The sequence below is a fragment of the Miscanthus floridulus genome, chromosome 4 (assembly GCF_019320115.1).
Source record: "Miscanthus floridulus cultivar M001 chromosome 4, ASM1932011v1, whole genome shotgun sequence".
NCBI classification, from domain to species: Eukaryota; Viridiplantae; Streptophyta; class Magnoliopsida; order Poales; family Poaceae; genus Miscanthus; species Miscanthus floridulus.
Genome location: NC_089583.1, coordinates 41,395,984 through 41,407,217, shown reverse-complemented (window position 1 = coordinate 41,407,217; position 11,234 = coordinate 41,395,984). Strand labels below are relative to the sequence as shown.

At 44.1% G+C, this 11,234-nt stretch overlaps 1 long non-coding RNA gene and 1 pseudogene across 1 annotated transcript; one reads left to right on the top strand and one right to left on the bottom strand.

Moving 5' to 3' along the window:
* Positions 1 to 102: 102 nt before the first annotated feature.
* Positions 103 to 883, bottom strand: LOC136547899 (uncharacterized). Its single transcript, XR_010781791.1, has 3 exons — positions 865 to 883; positions 380 to 436; positions 103 to 183 (listed from the first exon to the last, which is right to left on the bottom strand). It is a non-coding gene; the product is annotated as an uncharacterized lncRNA (long non-coding RNA).
* Positions 884 to 2,610: 1,727 nt separating this feature from the next.
* On the top strand, positions 2,611 to 5,869 carry LOC136548424 (trans-cinnamate 4-monooxygenase-like; annotated as a pseudogene).
* Positions 5,870 to 11,234: the final 5,365 nt, after the last annotated feature.

Sequence of the window (11,234 nt, the reverse complement as noted above, 5' to 3'; positions counted from 1 at the left end):
GGATACCTGTGTAGATCATCAGACCCTTAGATGGTTGGGCAAGTAAATTAAAAAAATTTATACTCATATAAGGATGACTAACTACTAAGCTTAGGGCCATTACCAAAATGGACATCAAGCTGAGTTGTCTAAAAAAACTCCAACGATGCAACACCTGGTCCTGTCACAAATTCCAAAAGGACTCTGGAAGAGGGAAGAAAAAAACAGAGTACCAAAGCATGAACATTAAATTGGAACAACAATATAGGACAGATTACTAATAAAGTAAAAGGCAAGTATTGGTAGACGCAAAAAACAATAGGTACTTCCTTCTTCCAGCTAAAATTAATTAAGAACTATATTATAAAAGGAGCACCATTATTCTGAGACAACATCATACCTTTTATGGAGAAGGGGGGCTGCAAGAAAATGCTAACAATAGTGTTTACACATATGCCTGCAACAAATGAAGCAGAGGATAAAGGAAACTATCTCATTGGTCTCCAAGATATTTGTTTCCAGGCATCCTTGCCATTGACATGTGAAAAAAGGAAAATAGCAATAGCATGGAAATATGGTCAGGCTTTCAGAAAAAAGATATTTGTTTCTAGCATCATTGGCATTAACATATGGTCAACAAAAAAGGCTACGCAGAAACAAATTTCATAAGAGGAAATTGTAAACTCTATTTCATGAGCTAAGATGACTCACATCCAGATATGAGCTAAGATGACCAACAATCGAAAAACCAGTATTATTACAACATCTGAAAAAACAAAATATGCTAGAACTTAGATGGCAAATCTAATCTGCGTGAAATTGCTAGTCTGGGCATGATAGTATATATCTCAAAATAGCAGAAAATGTTAGTTTACAAAATCTTACAGAAGGAGCCTCCGGTTTTGTAGGGATCAAGAAATATGGTGTGGCCACTTGTAGTGGAGCAACAAATTGGGAGGCTGCTTTTGTGGCTGCCATCCTGCTGCTGCACCCTAGCATACTGGAAAAATGGAAAACGAAGCAGCAAAGCTGAAAATGCAAACATTTCTATTCAATTATTTGCATAGAAAATAACATGGTGAAATGAAATACATACTGAAGCAGTTGAGTTTCTTTTTTCGGAGGCTGCTGCTGATGGTGACGGATGCTGGAGTCCTGGGAAGCCGCTGTTGTTGTCTCTAAGTAAAAGGGATGATTTAGAATGTCAGCACATCTTAATTGAGTGGCCTTTAGGCTCAACCGCTCAAGCACAAACTAAAAGGATAAAAGCCGGGGAAGGACACTGTGTTCTAGCAAACATCAAGGACTGCTGCTAATCGAGTACAACTAATTATGTCCAGGTTGTTAATTCCAAATGGGTTCTTCATTCTCTTTAGCTAAAACTGGACATATATATTCTAGGAAAAGTACGGCTGTTCACTACAATCTAAACACACGCAGTGCAGTGCAACTTAATATTCATATAGTTTCGGCATTCCAATTATCTGTGATAATGTATATAACTGAAACATGAGTGAGGTATAAATGGGGGAAGAACTTGTTAAGTCTCTGACGATATGGTTTGAGATGGTAAGAGCAAGGGGATTCTTCTCATCAGTCTGCAGCATAAAAAAATATGTTTGGTTTCAGCCAGTGGACAAGGACGAATCAACAACCAAGTCTATTTGCGCTACTCATTCAATTTGGAGATCGGGTTGGACTTTTGCGTGAAGTCTTGAACGGAAGCGGCCAAACCACATGACCAAATCATGCCATCGTTGGTTACGCTCGTTAGAATTTGTATTAATTATTAGGCCTAGCATAGAGCAATTGTATTTGACACGTAACTAAAAAAAATGCACGGGTACGTAACAACCTGTCATTGTCCACAACAACAGGATAGCAGAAAGAAGGCGGGGTAGGTTTCGTTTGAGGATAGAAAGTAGCATGACGATTAGGTGAACCGCACCACTCACCTCCTGACTCCTGATGACAGATTAGCACACGAAAAAAATGGGGCTCTCCCCGCTAGATGTATGTGGCTTGCTTTGCTTTCCGCGCAAGCCCGAAAGCTTAGGATCCGGGCAACCACACACACATATACAACGAGAGCGACAGAGTGATGGAAAAGGATAGGCTTTTTTCTTCAACATGTATATGCAAGTAAAAGCTTCTGCTGTGTCTCTCTATTAAAAAGTGGTTACATGGATCATTTGGTTTGTACTTTGCTCTTGCTGCTTCATTTAGTTGGAATTAAGGGCCCCAGCATGGCATGCATGCCAATCCTATAGACTAGTTTATTTGTCCTCAGATTAGGTTGGGTCCAGTGGCGGATGCACGATGCGAGATAAGGGGGGCTAAAACAATGGAGATGTTGATTTGCATGAAGATTTAATAGTGAAATTAAGCTTTTGCTACAGTGATTAGACTTGAAATCAAGAAATTAGGGGGGGCTGGAGCCCCCCCCCAGCCCCCCTGTGGATCCGCCGCTGGTTGGGTCCATGAACCAATCGTGCCCACTCACGACCACGAGGGCATATACTTTACCAAATTCTATATTACCATGAAATTCTAGCCATCATGTTGACTTGGTGGTAGGAACCGTCTTGATTCAATTCATTCAGCCGGGAAGCCGATCTAACTAACACTAACATGGCTGCGTGCACATACAGGAAGGTGATGACTCAGACCGGTGAGATCCGGTGCGCCATGGACCACGGGAGCGTTCGGCTGCCATTATAAGCTCACTTATAAGCTATGGTACAGTATTTTTCTCTTCCAACAAATCAGCCGTACAAATCAGCATAAGCGACTTTACGAGCAGCCAAACAGAGCCCACATCCTCGAGGCCGAGAGGAAAGGCGAGATCAACCATGACAACGTCCTCTACATCGTCGAGAACATCAACGTCGCAGGTACGTATATATATTCGACTCTTCTTTCCTCTTTCATCTTGAAACCATTCTATGCTTAATTGAGGTCTTGTTTAAATTCAGGATATAAAGTTTTAGGGTGTCACATGAAAGTGTCGTATGGAGTATTCGGATACTAATAAAAAAACGAATTATAAGATCCGTCAGTAATCCGCGAGACGAATTTATTAAGCCTAATTAATTCGGCATTAGCACATGTGTACTGTAGCACCACATTGTCAAATCATGGATTAATTAGACTTAAAAGATTCGTCTCGCAAATTAGCCGTAAACTATATAATTAGTTATTCTTTTAATCTATATTTAATATTTCATGTATATGTCCAAATATTCGATGGGATAGAGAATAAATTTTAAGAGAGGAACTAAACCCGGCCTGATTCCAGCTGTCACAGTTGTCCATCTCGAAACCCTCTGTTTCTGAAAAGGAAACAGAGTATCTGCCTGGTTGTAAATAAACGAGTCATCATATTCATATCTTACGGGGTTAAATGTTAGCTTATTTACATCATAATTGTGTAGGACCAACTAGTAAAACAATAGTAGTAGTAAAATACTCCAGCTTTACCCAAAGAATTCCAGTAAAACAACCTAGTTGTACTGCAGCCCAGCCCTACACATACAAATAGCACTGCAACACAGTACTTGCATGGACGATAAGGCACATCTTAATCAAGTCGCCGTCATCAAAATTTTCATTCTTAATTAACCGGCGACCTAAACCCTATTTGGTCGGGCTTTTAGCTGTGGCTTTTGCTTTCAAAAACTAAAAACTTTATCAAAAGACTCGAAAATCATAACTGATTTTGTCTAAAAGCAGCTTTCACTCCTATGCAAATCCAAAAACACCTCTCTTCTTCTGATGTCACTGGCTTTTTGGGAAAAAAAATTACTCACCTACTACCGAAAACGAACCGTTTTTCACCTTCTATTCTGTTGGCCTCTGACTCGCTCTTTCGACACGCGCGACGCAGCCCCGATGGCGCAACTCGCGATGACCTCCTCCGGCGGCGGCGGGCGAGCAGCGGCGCGGCCACATCCCTGGCACCGGCGAGCGAGCGCGTGGCCCCGATGTGCTCCTTCGGGGGGCGGGCGAGCGGCCCCGATTTGCTCCTCCGGCGGCGGCGGGCGAGCAGCGGCGCGGCCCTGACGTGCTCCTCCGGCGCGGCGGGCGAGCAGCGGCGCAGCCACGTCCCTGGCACCAGCGAGCAGCGGCGCGGCCACGTCCATGGCTCCAGTGGCGCGCGGCCCCTCGGCCGGCGTACGCCGCCCCAACCCCGTCGCGGACGCGGCCCTAACGGCGGACGCGTGCGAGCCTACGGTTGGCCTGCTAGAGGTTGAAGAAAGTGTACGTGAGGCTGGCGAGTGGGGTCCGCCTGTAGGTGAGAGAGTATGTTAGTAATTTGTACAGAAGCTACAGCTACCCAACAAAGGGCTTTTGGTTTTTCTAACAGTCCATATTCCACAGCTTTTCCAAAAATCATAGTTCACAGTTGCTTTTTTTAAAGCCACGGCCCAACCAAACATGTTCAGGTTGTTAATAAATGGTAGTTGAAGCCGCCGTCACGTGATGACGCCTCAATAATTTTTTTTGGGTTGCGTTTTCTAAACTGCCACCAGCAGCCCGTGCGAAAAAACTATTATGCACTGGCCATTAGTTGGGATTTGACAAAATCACAAGAGGCTCTCAATTATGATTAGGGCCCGACAGAAAAACTCACGGCTCGCTAGCTCAGTTCGGTCCTAACTCAACTCGACTTGGCTTAGCTCATTTATAAGTCAGCTCGCGAGCTAAACAAGCCAAATAGTTTGTAGTTCGACAACCTAATCAAGTAGCAACTAAGCTTAGTTTTATATTATATGTATGAATTGAAGCCTAGAATTAATGTATGCTATGTATTACACTTATTTATTTACTTGTCGTGGTGTATGCATAGAATAAATTAGTATCTATTAATTTATGTATTTTTATAATAGTTAACGAGCCAGCTTTGCGAGCCAAACGAATGCGAGCTAAACGAGCCGAACTGAGGTAGAGTTTTAGCTCGTTTATTTAACGTGTCAGCTCGTTGTCCTAGCGAGCTATAACAAGCCGAGCTGGCTCGTTATCCATTCATATGATAGAAGAAAGAGTAGAAAGTTTGCTCGAATTTGAATGTGTAAGGAGCAAGCGAACTAAAGAAACCTTTTCTTTACTTTTGCAGCGATCGAGACGACACTGTGGTCGATCGAGTGGGGGCATCGCGGAGCTGGTGAACCATCCGGCCATCCAGTCCAACCTCCGGGAGGAGCTGGCCTCGGTGCTGGGTGCCTGTTACGGAGCCGGACCTCGAGCGCCTCCCCTACCTCCAGGCCATCGTCAAGGAGACGCTCCGCCTGCGCATGGCCATCCCGCTGCTGGTGCCCCACATGAACCTCAACGACGGCAAGCTCGCCGGCTACGACATCCCCGCCGAGTCCAAGATCCTCGTCAACGCCTGGTTCCTCGCCAACGACCCCAAGAGGTGGGTGCGGCCCGACGAGTTCCGGCCCGAGCGCTTCCTCGAGGAGGAGAAGTCCGTGGAGGCACACGGCAACGACTTCCGCGTCGTGCCCTTCGGCGTCAGTCGCCGGAGCTGCCCCGGGATCACCCTCGCGCTGCCTATCATCGGCATCACCCTGGGCAGGCTGGTACAGAACTTCCAGCTGCTGCCGCCGCCGGGCCAGGATAAGATCGACACCACGGAGAAGCCCTGGCAGTTCAGCAACCAGATCGCCAATCACGCCACAATCGTCTGCAAGCCCCTCGAGGCCTAGAGAAGATCAATGCGTGTTCCATGCACGCGCCCCTGCAGATCCAGCACTATGTATTTTGTCTTTTTTTTTCTCTTGTGTTTTTTGTACTGTAACTCTATAAGAGGAGACGCGTTTGTTGTTTGTGTTGGCTCTCGAGTCGAGTGAAGATGGTGGGGGTACATGTGGCTGAGGTATGATGTCGTAGATTCACTTGGTTAGGCTATGTCACGACAGCACTTCACTGTCGGTTCAAAATACCTTATCACTGTTGGATTTTGAACCGGCACAACCAAACCGGCACAACCATAGCGGCAGTGATGAGGGTAAGTTATCACTGTCGGTTCCTATAAACCGGCAGTGTTCTTCAACTTCACTGTCGGTTCTTTACACAACCGGCAGTGTTCATTTTTACCAACACTGTCGGTTCATAAAACCATCCGGTAGAGCTCAGTTCCAACAACACTGTCAGTTTGTGTTTCAACCGGCAGTGTTATAGTAAGAATCACTACCGGTTTGTTACAAGAACCGACAGTGATGGCTAAGCCAACGCTGCCGGTTTGTGGCAAGAGTCGGCAGTGACATCACTGTCGGTTTTGTTGCTAACCGACAGTGGTGTTTACGACAACACTGTCGGTTTTCTGATAACCGACAGTGATGTCACGTTCGCGTTTTATTGTTTTATAATTGATTTTAATTTATATTTTTTGTGGAATCGGGTTTCGCTTTATATACGCTACGTAGACGACAGGTCCATCAATATTAAACACTACAAATGTTACGGTTATAATTCAAATGTTCTTATCCACATCTCGATCCCTCAAAATAAAAAAGAAATATTCTTGGACTTCACAGATTGTGCAATGCTTCTCGGACTTCTTACAATAATCTGGCGAGCCGCTCTAGGCCATACTGGTCCTTGTACTTCACGGATTATGCAATAAAAAATACTCCATCTTTTTTCAATACCTCGGCTAAGATGAATTTTGCCAGCTCCGATTGTAGTGCGACGATCTCCATGTCTAGCAGCATTTCGTGCTTATATTTCTTGCGTTGTCATTCAAAAAAGATGATATCCAAAGAGGAACAGTAAATCATTTTGTTGAATTATTAACAGACATAAATGAAATGGAGATTATACACACCAACTTATTGGCTTCTTCCGATTTCCCACCGATGTAGCGAAGCATTGCCTACATTACATAAAACCCACATTCATTGTTTTTCGCCGGCTGTAATATGTACTTCTCCTCCATTTCGGCAACCTTGAATGGGACCGGTGTCCCACCGATATGTCTTCTTCGGACACTGAGCAATATTAAAAGGAAAAACATTAGAAAGCGGTATGTGTGATTAGAAAATAATATGTTATTAGGATCGCTTACTAATTCAGCACTGTCACCGGTGCATCCAGATGATGAAATGGTTTTTTCTTCGAGTCCCACACCTCGAGCAGATTTTTGGCAAGATTAACACAAATGAAGATGAAATGACTACTGCAATCACATAATCCTAATTATCGAATAATCTTAACGAAAAAAGAAGCATAAAATTAAAAGCCAAGAACACATACTCGCAGTTGTAGGCTAGAAGTAGGTGGTTTTCTTCTTCATCGTGAATTGGTCGAAAACAGCAATTAATCTCTGTTTCAGGTCTTCCACGTCACATCCATAGAGGCCTAGACATGTCCTCTCATTGACTCGCATAGGATCCAAGAAGCCTATGTAATCCTATTTGCTTTTTAGAATACAAAATTTTGCTATACACCTACATAAAATCATGGGAAGTGCTCAAAAGTTAATAATTTGTGTCTCGAGAGAGTAGTTAATTGTAATATCGTGCATGTAGGGTACTTACATAGTTCACAGCATCAACATTTGAACATCGAGAGAGCGTTTCTGGTATAGCTGGAACAAGCACTCCCACTCGACATTGAACTTCTCTTCTTCAGGATAATGGAAAGCATGTGGTGAACGGATAATAAACTCAAAACCAAAGTCGTCCGTCTCTGTTGCTTGAGCCATGTAATATTCATGTAACTGGCGCATATATGTTGTTAGATTTTTATACTCATGATCGGAAACCAAAAGATTGCCCCTTTCATACTTCATTACCGGTGTTGCCGTCCCTTGTACATCATAATAGAAGGTCGCGGCCTCTTTCATGGTTAATCCTAGGTTGTCTTCGACGTACTTCTATATGTTCCTTAAATCTTTATTGTGTATTTCTTCGTCTCTTGTTGTAGCGTATTTATTCTGTGTTTTCCTTTCGTATTCGGACTTCAACAAAAACGAAGGCAGTGAGGCACAGAGATTGAAGAAACTAACATAATCTTCCTTCAAGATGTGTGCTGTAAATTTTTCTTTCATCAAGGTGGTAACGCTGCCACTGAACGACCTTTTTATTTTCTGTTGGTCCACTTTGGGAGCATTAGCGACCGAATCCAAGGACCTTTTCTGCGACTGCGAGGATATCCTTGATCTTGTTTTGAGCTAAGGTGGAGGAGGAGGAGGATGACGACAAGAATTCTATTTTCCCGGCGCTGATGAAGATGGAGGAGGAGGAGGAGGAGGAGGAGTCTCTTTTCTCGGGGCTGATGAAGATGGAGTCGGACGAGGAGGAATAGAAGGAGACCTCTGTCTTCTCGGGAGTGATGAATCCGGATAAGGAGGGGAGTGATCTCTGTTGGGAAATGGTGAGTGATCATCGTAGGTGGGTGAAGACTCGCAGTCGTCCTCATCATCAGAGGACAATTGATGGTCAAGCTTAATAAAGCGCTTGTGCCAGGCCACTTGAGAGCCCTTGTTTTGACCAAGTTTCGGCCTATCTTCTGCTACGGGGTACTCAATGGGTAACTTGTTAAACTTCTTATCAAGTATTCTATCAATGGTGACGCGAGCGTACCCCAGTGAAATTGGGCGGCCATTAATTGTCCCGTCTCCCACAGGCCAGGCCTAACCGAGCACCACCTTGTCCTTTGTCCATTTCTGATGGATGTACAACTTGACATTGACGGGTTTAGTGATGCCGTCCACCGGATGAGGCACATTCGCCTCTTCTTCATCGAGCGGGGTCGATCCGCAGCTGCTGTGACCCCTAAACTGTGAGCTAAAGGCAGTAGGAGTAGGGTTTTGTGGTACTACTGACCCCTTGGACAGCAAAATTTGCTCGACTCGCGCTTCAATAGTCGCCTCAATCCGTGCTTCCATTCTGTCTTCCATATCTTTTAGTCGCCTCAAATACTCTGCCTCCTGTTTCGCTCTACCCCTCGAGCGGCTCCGGTAAGTGTTAGGTTCTTGGAGGAATGCTAGTTTCTAAGGAACAACATCGGTTCCTCTAGTACGACCAGGGTGCTCCTTGGTTCCGAGTGCTTGGGTGAGCACGTCTTTCTCCCTATTAGAAGTGCGAGTCCCTTGCCTCACCTCCTTAGTTACCTAGGAGATCCTCTGGATGAGTTCGCTCATGGGTTGATTTGAGGAGCTAAAGCACCCATCCTCGGCGTGCCATACATTCCTCCCCATACAGTATATTACCGATCTAGGCTCCTAATCGGTGGTCTCAACCTGAACGCCTTCCTCAGCAAGGTGATCCATCTTTTGAAGTTCTGCTTCAAATTTTGGCATCTTTTTGGCGTAGCCACAAGAGCCGAGATGATGAGGATTCGTCGCTTTCTGCGAATTCTCCTTATTCTTTCTGCTCAGTTCTAAGTACTCCTCGGATAACCTATATTCCTTGAAATCCTGCTAGAAGTCCTTCTGCTTGCTAAACTGTCCACCATCAAAATCTGGCTCTTTATTTTGGAGGACAAAATTCTTGTACAATGTCCCCTTAAAATTCTCGAAGCATGTCCCCATGATTTCTTTTGCTTTTTTCTTGACTAACTCCCTATCATACTCGGCTAGGAAAGTGAAATACTCTGGGATCTTGACATTCCATATGTAATCCTTCTCGCTTTTGAGAACCCTCCACCGGTCATCATCTTTCCCAATCCACTTCCTGTACTTAATCGGGATGAAGTCCCTAACAAGTAACCCGAGGATAGTCTTGTATTTGGTCAAAGCTATAGGCAGTGAGAGTGGATCCCTGAATTCATCGAACTCAGTAATGTGCCAGTGTGCATTCCTACCAACAGGAATCTTTGACACGCCTCGCTTGGATCTAGCCTTCTTGCTACCCGAACCCTCTGGCTCCTTGACTGGCGGAGGCCCCTGCTAGCGACACCAAGTAAGCTATGACCCTCTCAATTGATTAACGTGTGTGGCTACATAGTCACATGATACCAAAGTTATCTGGCCATCTTGGTCATTTTGACCCAGATCGAGCAGGCCGGACGGGGTCCATGGCTGCTCATTCTCACTGACCTGATTGACACCGTCACCGTTTGTCGAATCATGCAGCTCTCCCATCCCAACGATATCAGCCGCTTCTTATTGCGATCTGTTCTTCGGCGATGGGGTAACAGGCGACGATGAGTCATGGCTGTGACACGATCGTGGTTAGTTTTGGCCGCGGATAACTACTAATAGCATATGTTCATATATATATATATATAATATGTTTAATGCAAAGTCTAATAATAAGACCACATACAACAAAGTCAAATAATAGCATATGTTCACCTAGAACAAATTCATTGTTTGATTGACCACATACAACAAAGTCCACCTACTATTGTACGAAACTAAGCTTACATCAACTTCCAAATAAGAAAAACGATGACCATAGCCATAAATAAAAACATGATATCTTTCCAAGACCAAGGAGCATTTCTCCTAATCTTCACATCTCCAGTGGATGGCTTCTCTTTGATCTCTAGTGCCAGCGGATGGCCATGGTTTGCATTCATTGCACCATAGTAGGCCGGTTGCCCATGGTTTGCAAGGTAGGCCAGATGACTATAGTAGGCCCTCAAAGCTTTAGCTTCTGTGTTGTATTTTTTGCGCAAATTACTAGGGTAGCGATTGACTTGAGCATAGCAATCTTCCTAGGTTCGATAAATCTTAGGCATGTAACCAACATGCACTACATACCATGCCATGGTTGCCTATACATTTAAGTAAATTAGGTTGTCATTCAAACATGATGTATTCTTATACAATTTAATATATTTACGAATAACACACAACCATTGCATAGATAGGAGTGTTTGGAAAATAGCTATTCACGTGCCTTAGTAATAGTTGTTAGATGTAGGAAAGATATAAAGAATATTTTTATTTGTTAAAAACCAAATGATGATTTAGAGAGTCAGTTTAAGACTTTTGGATATACTTCTAGAGATGTTTCAGAGTCTTCAATCTCACTATAAATCCTACAACCATCAGCGCGAGGTTCTTTCACAAGTATCAGTGTTGGTAAGCATCTTTCCAAATTAGTGATACTTTGATCTGAAACTTACATGGTTGGCAGGGGCAAATATGCATCTCATACTGTCCCAGGAAAGTGACATGCAAAAACTCATAATAAGATGTTAAGTAGGATAAGTTTCCGTTTCCTTTAGAACTCCTCCTACTGGCGCAACGGTTAAGACCCCTCAACTTAGCCCCCGAGACCCGTGTTTGAGTCCCAGGC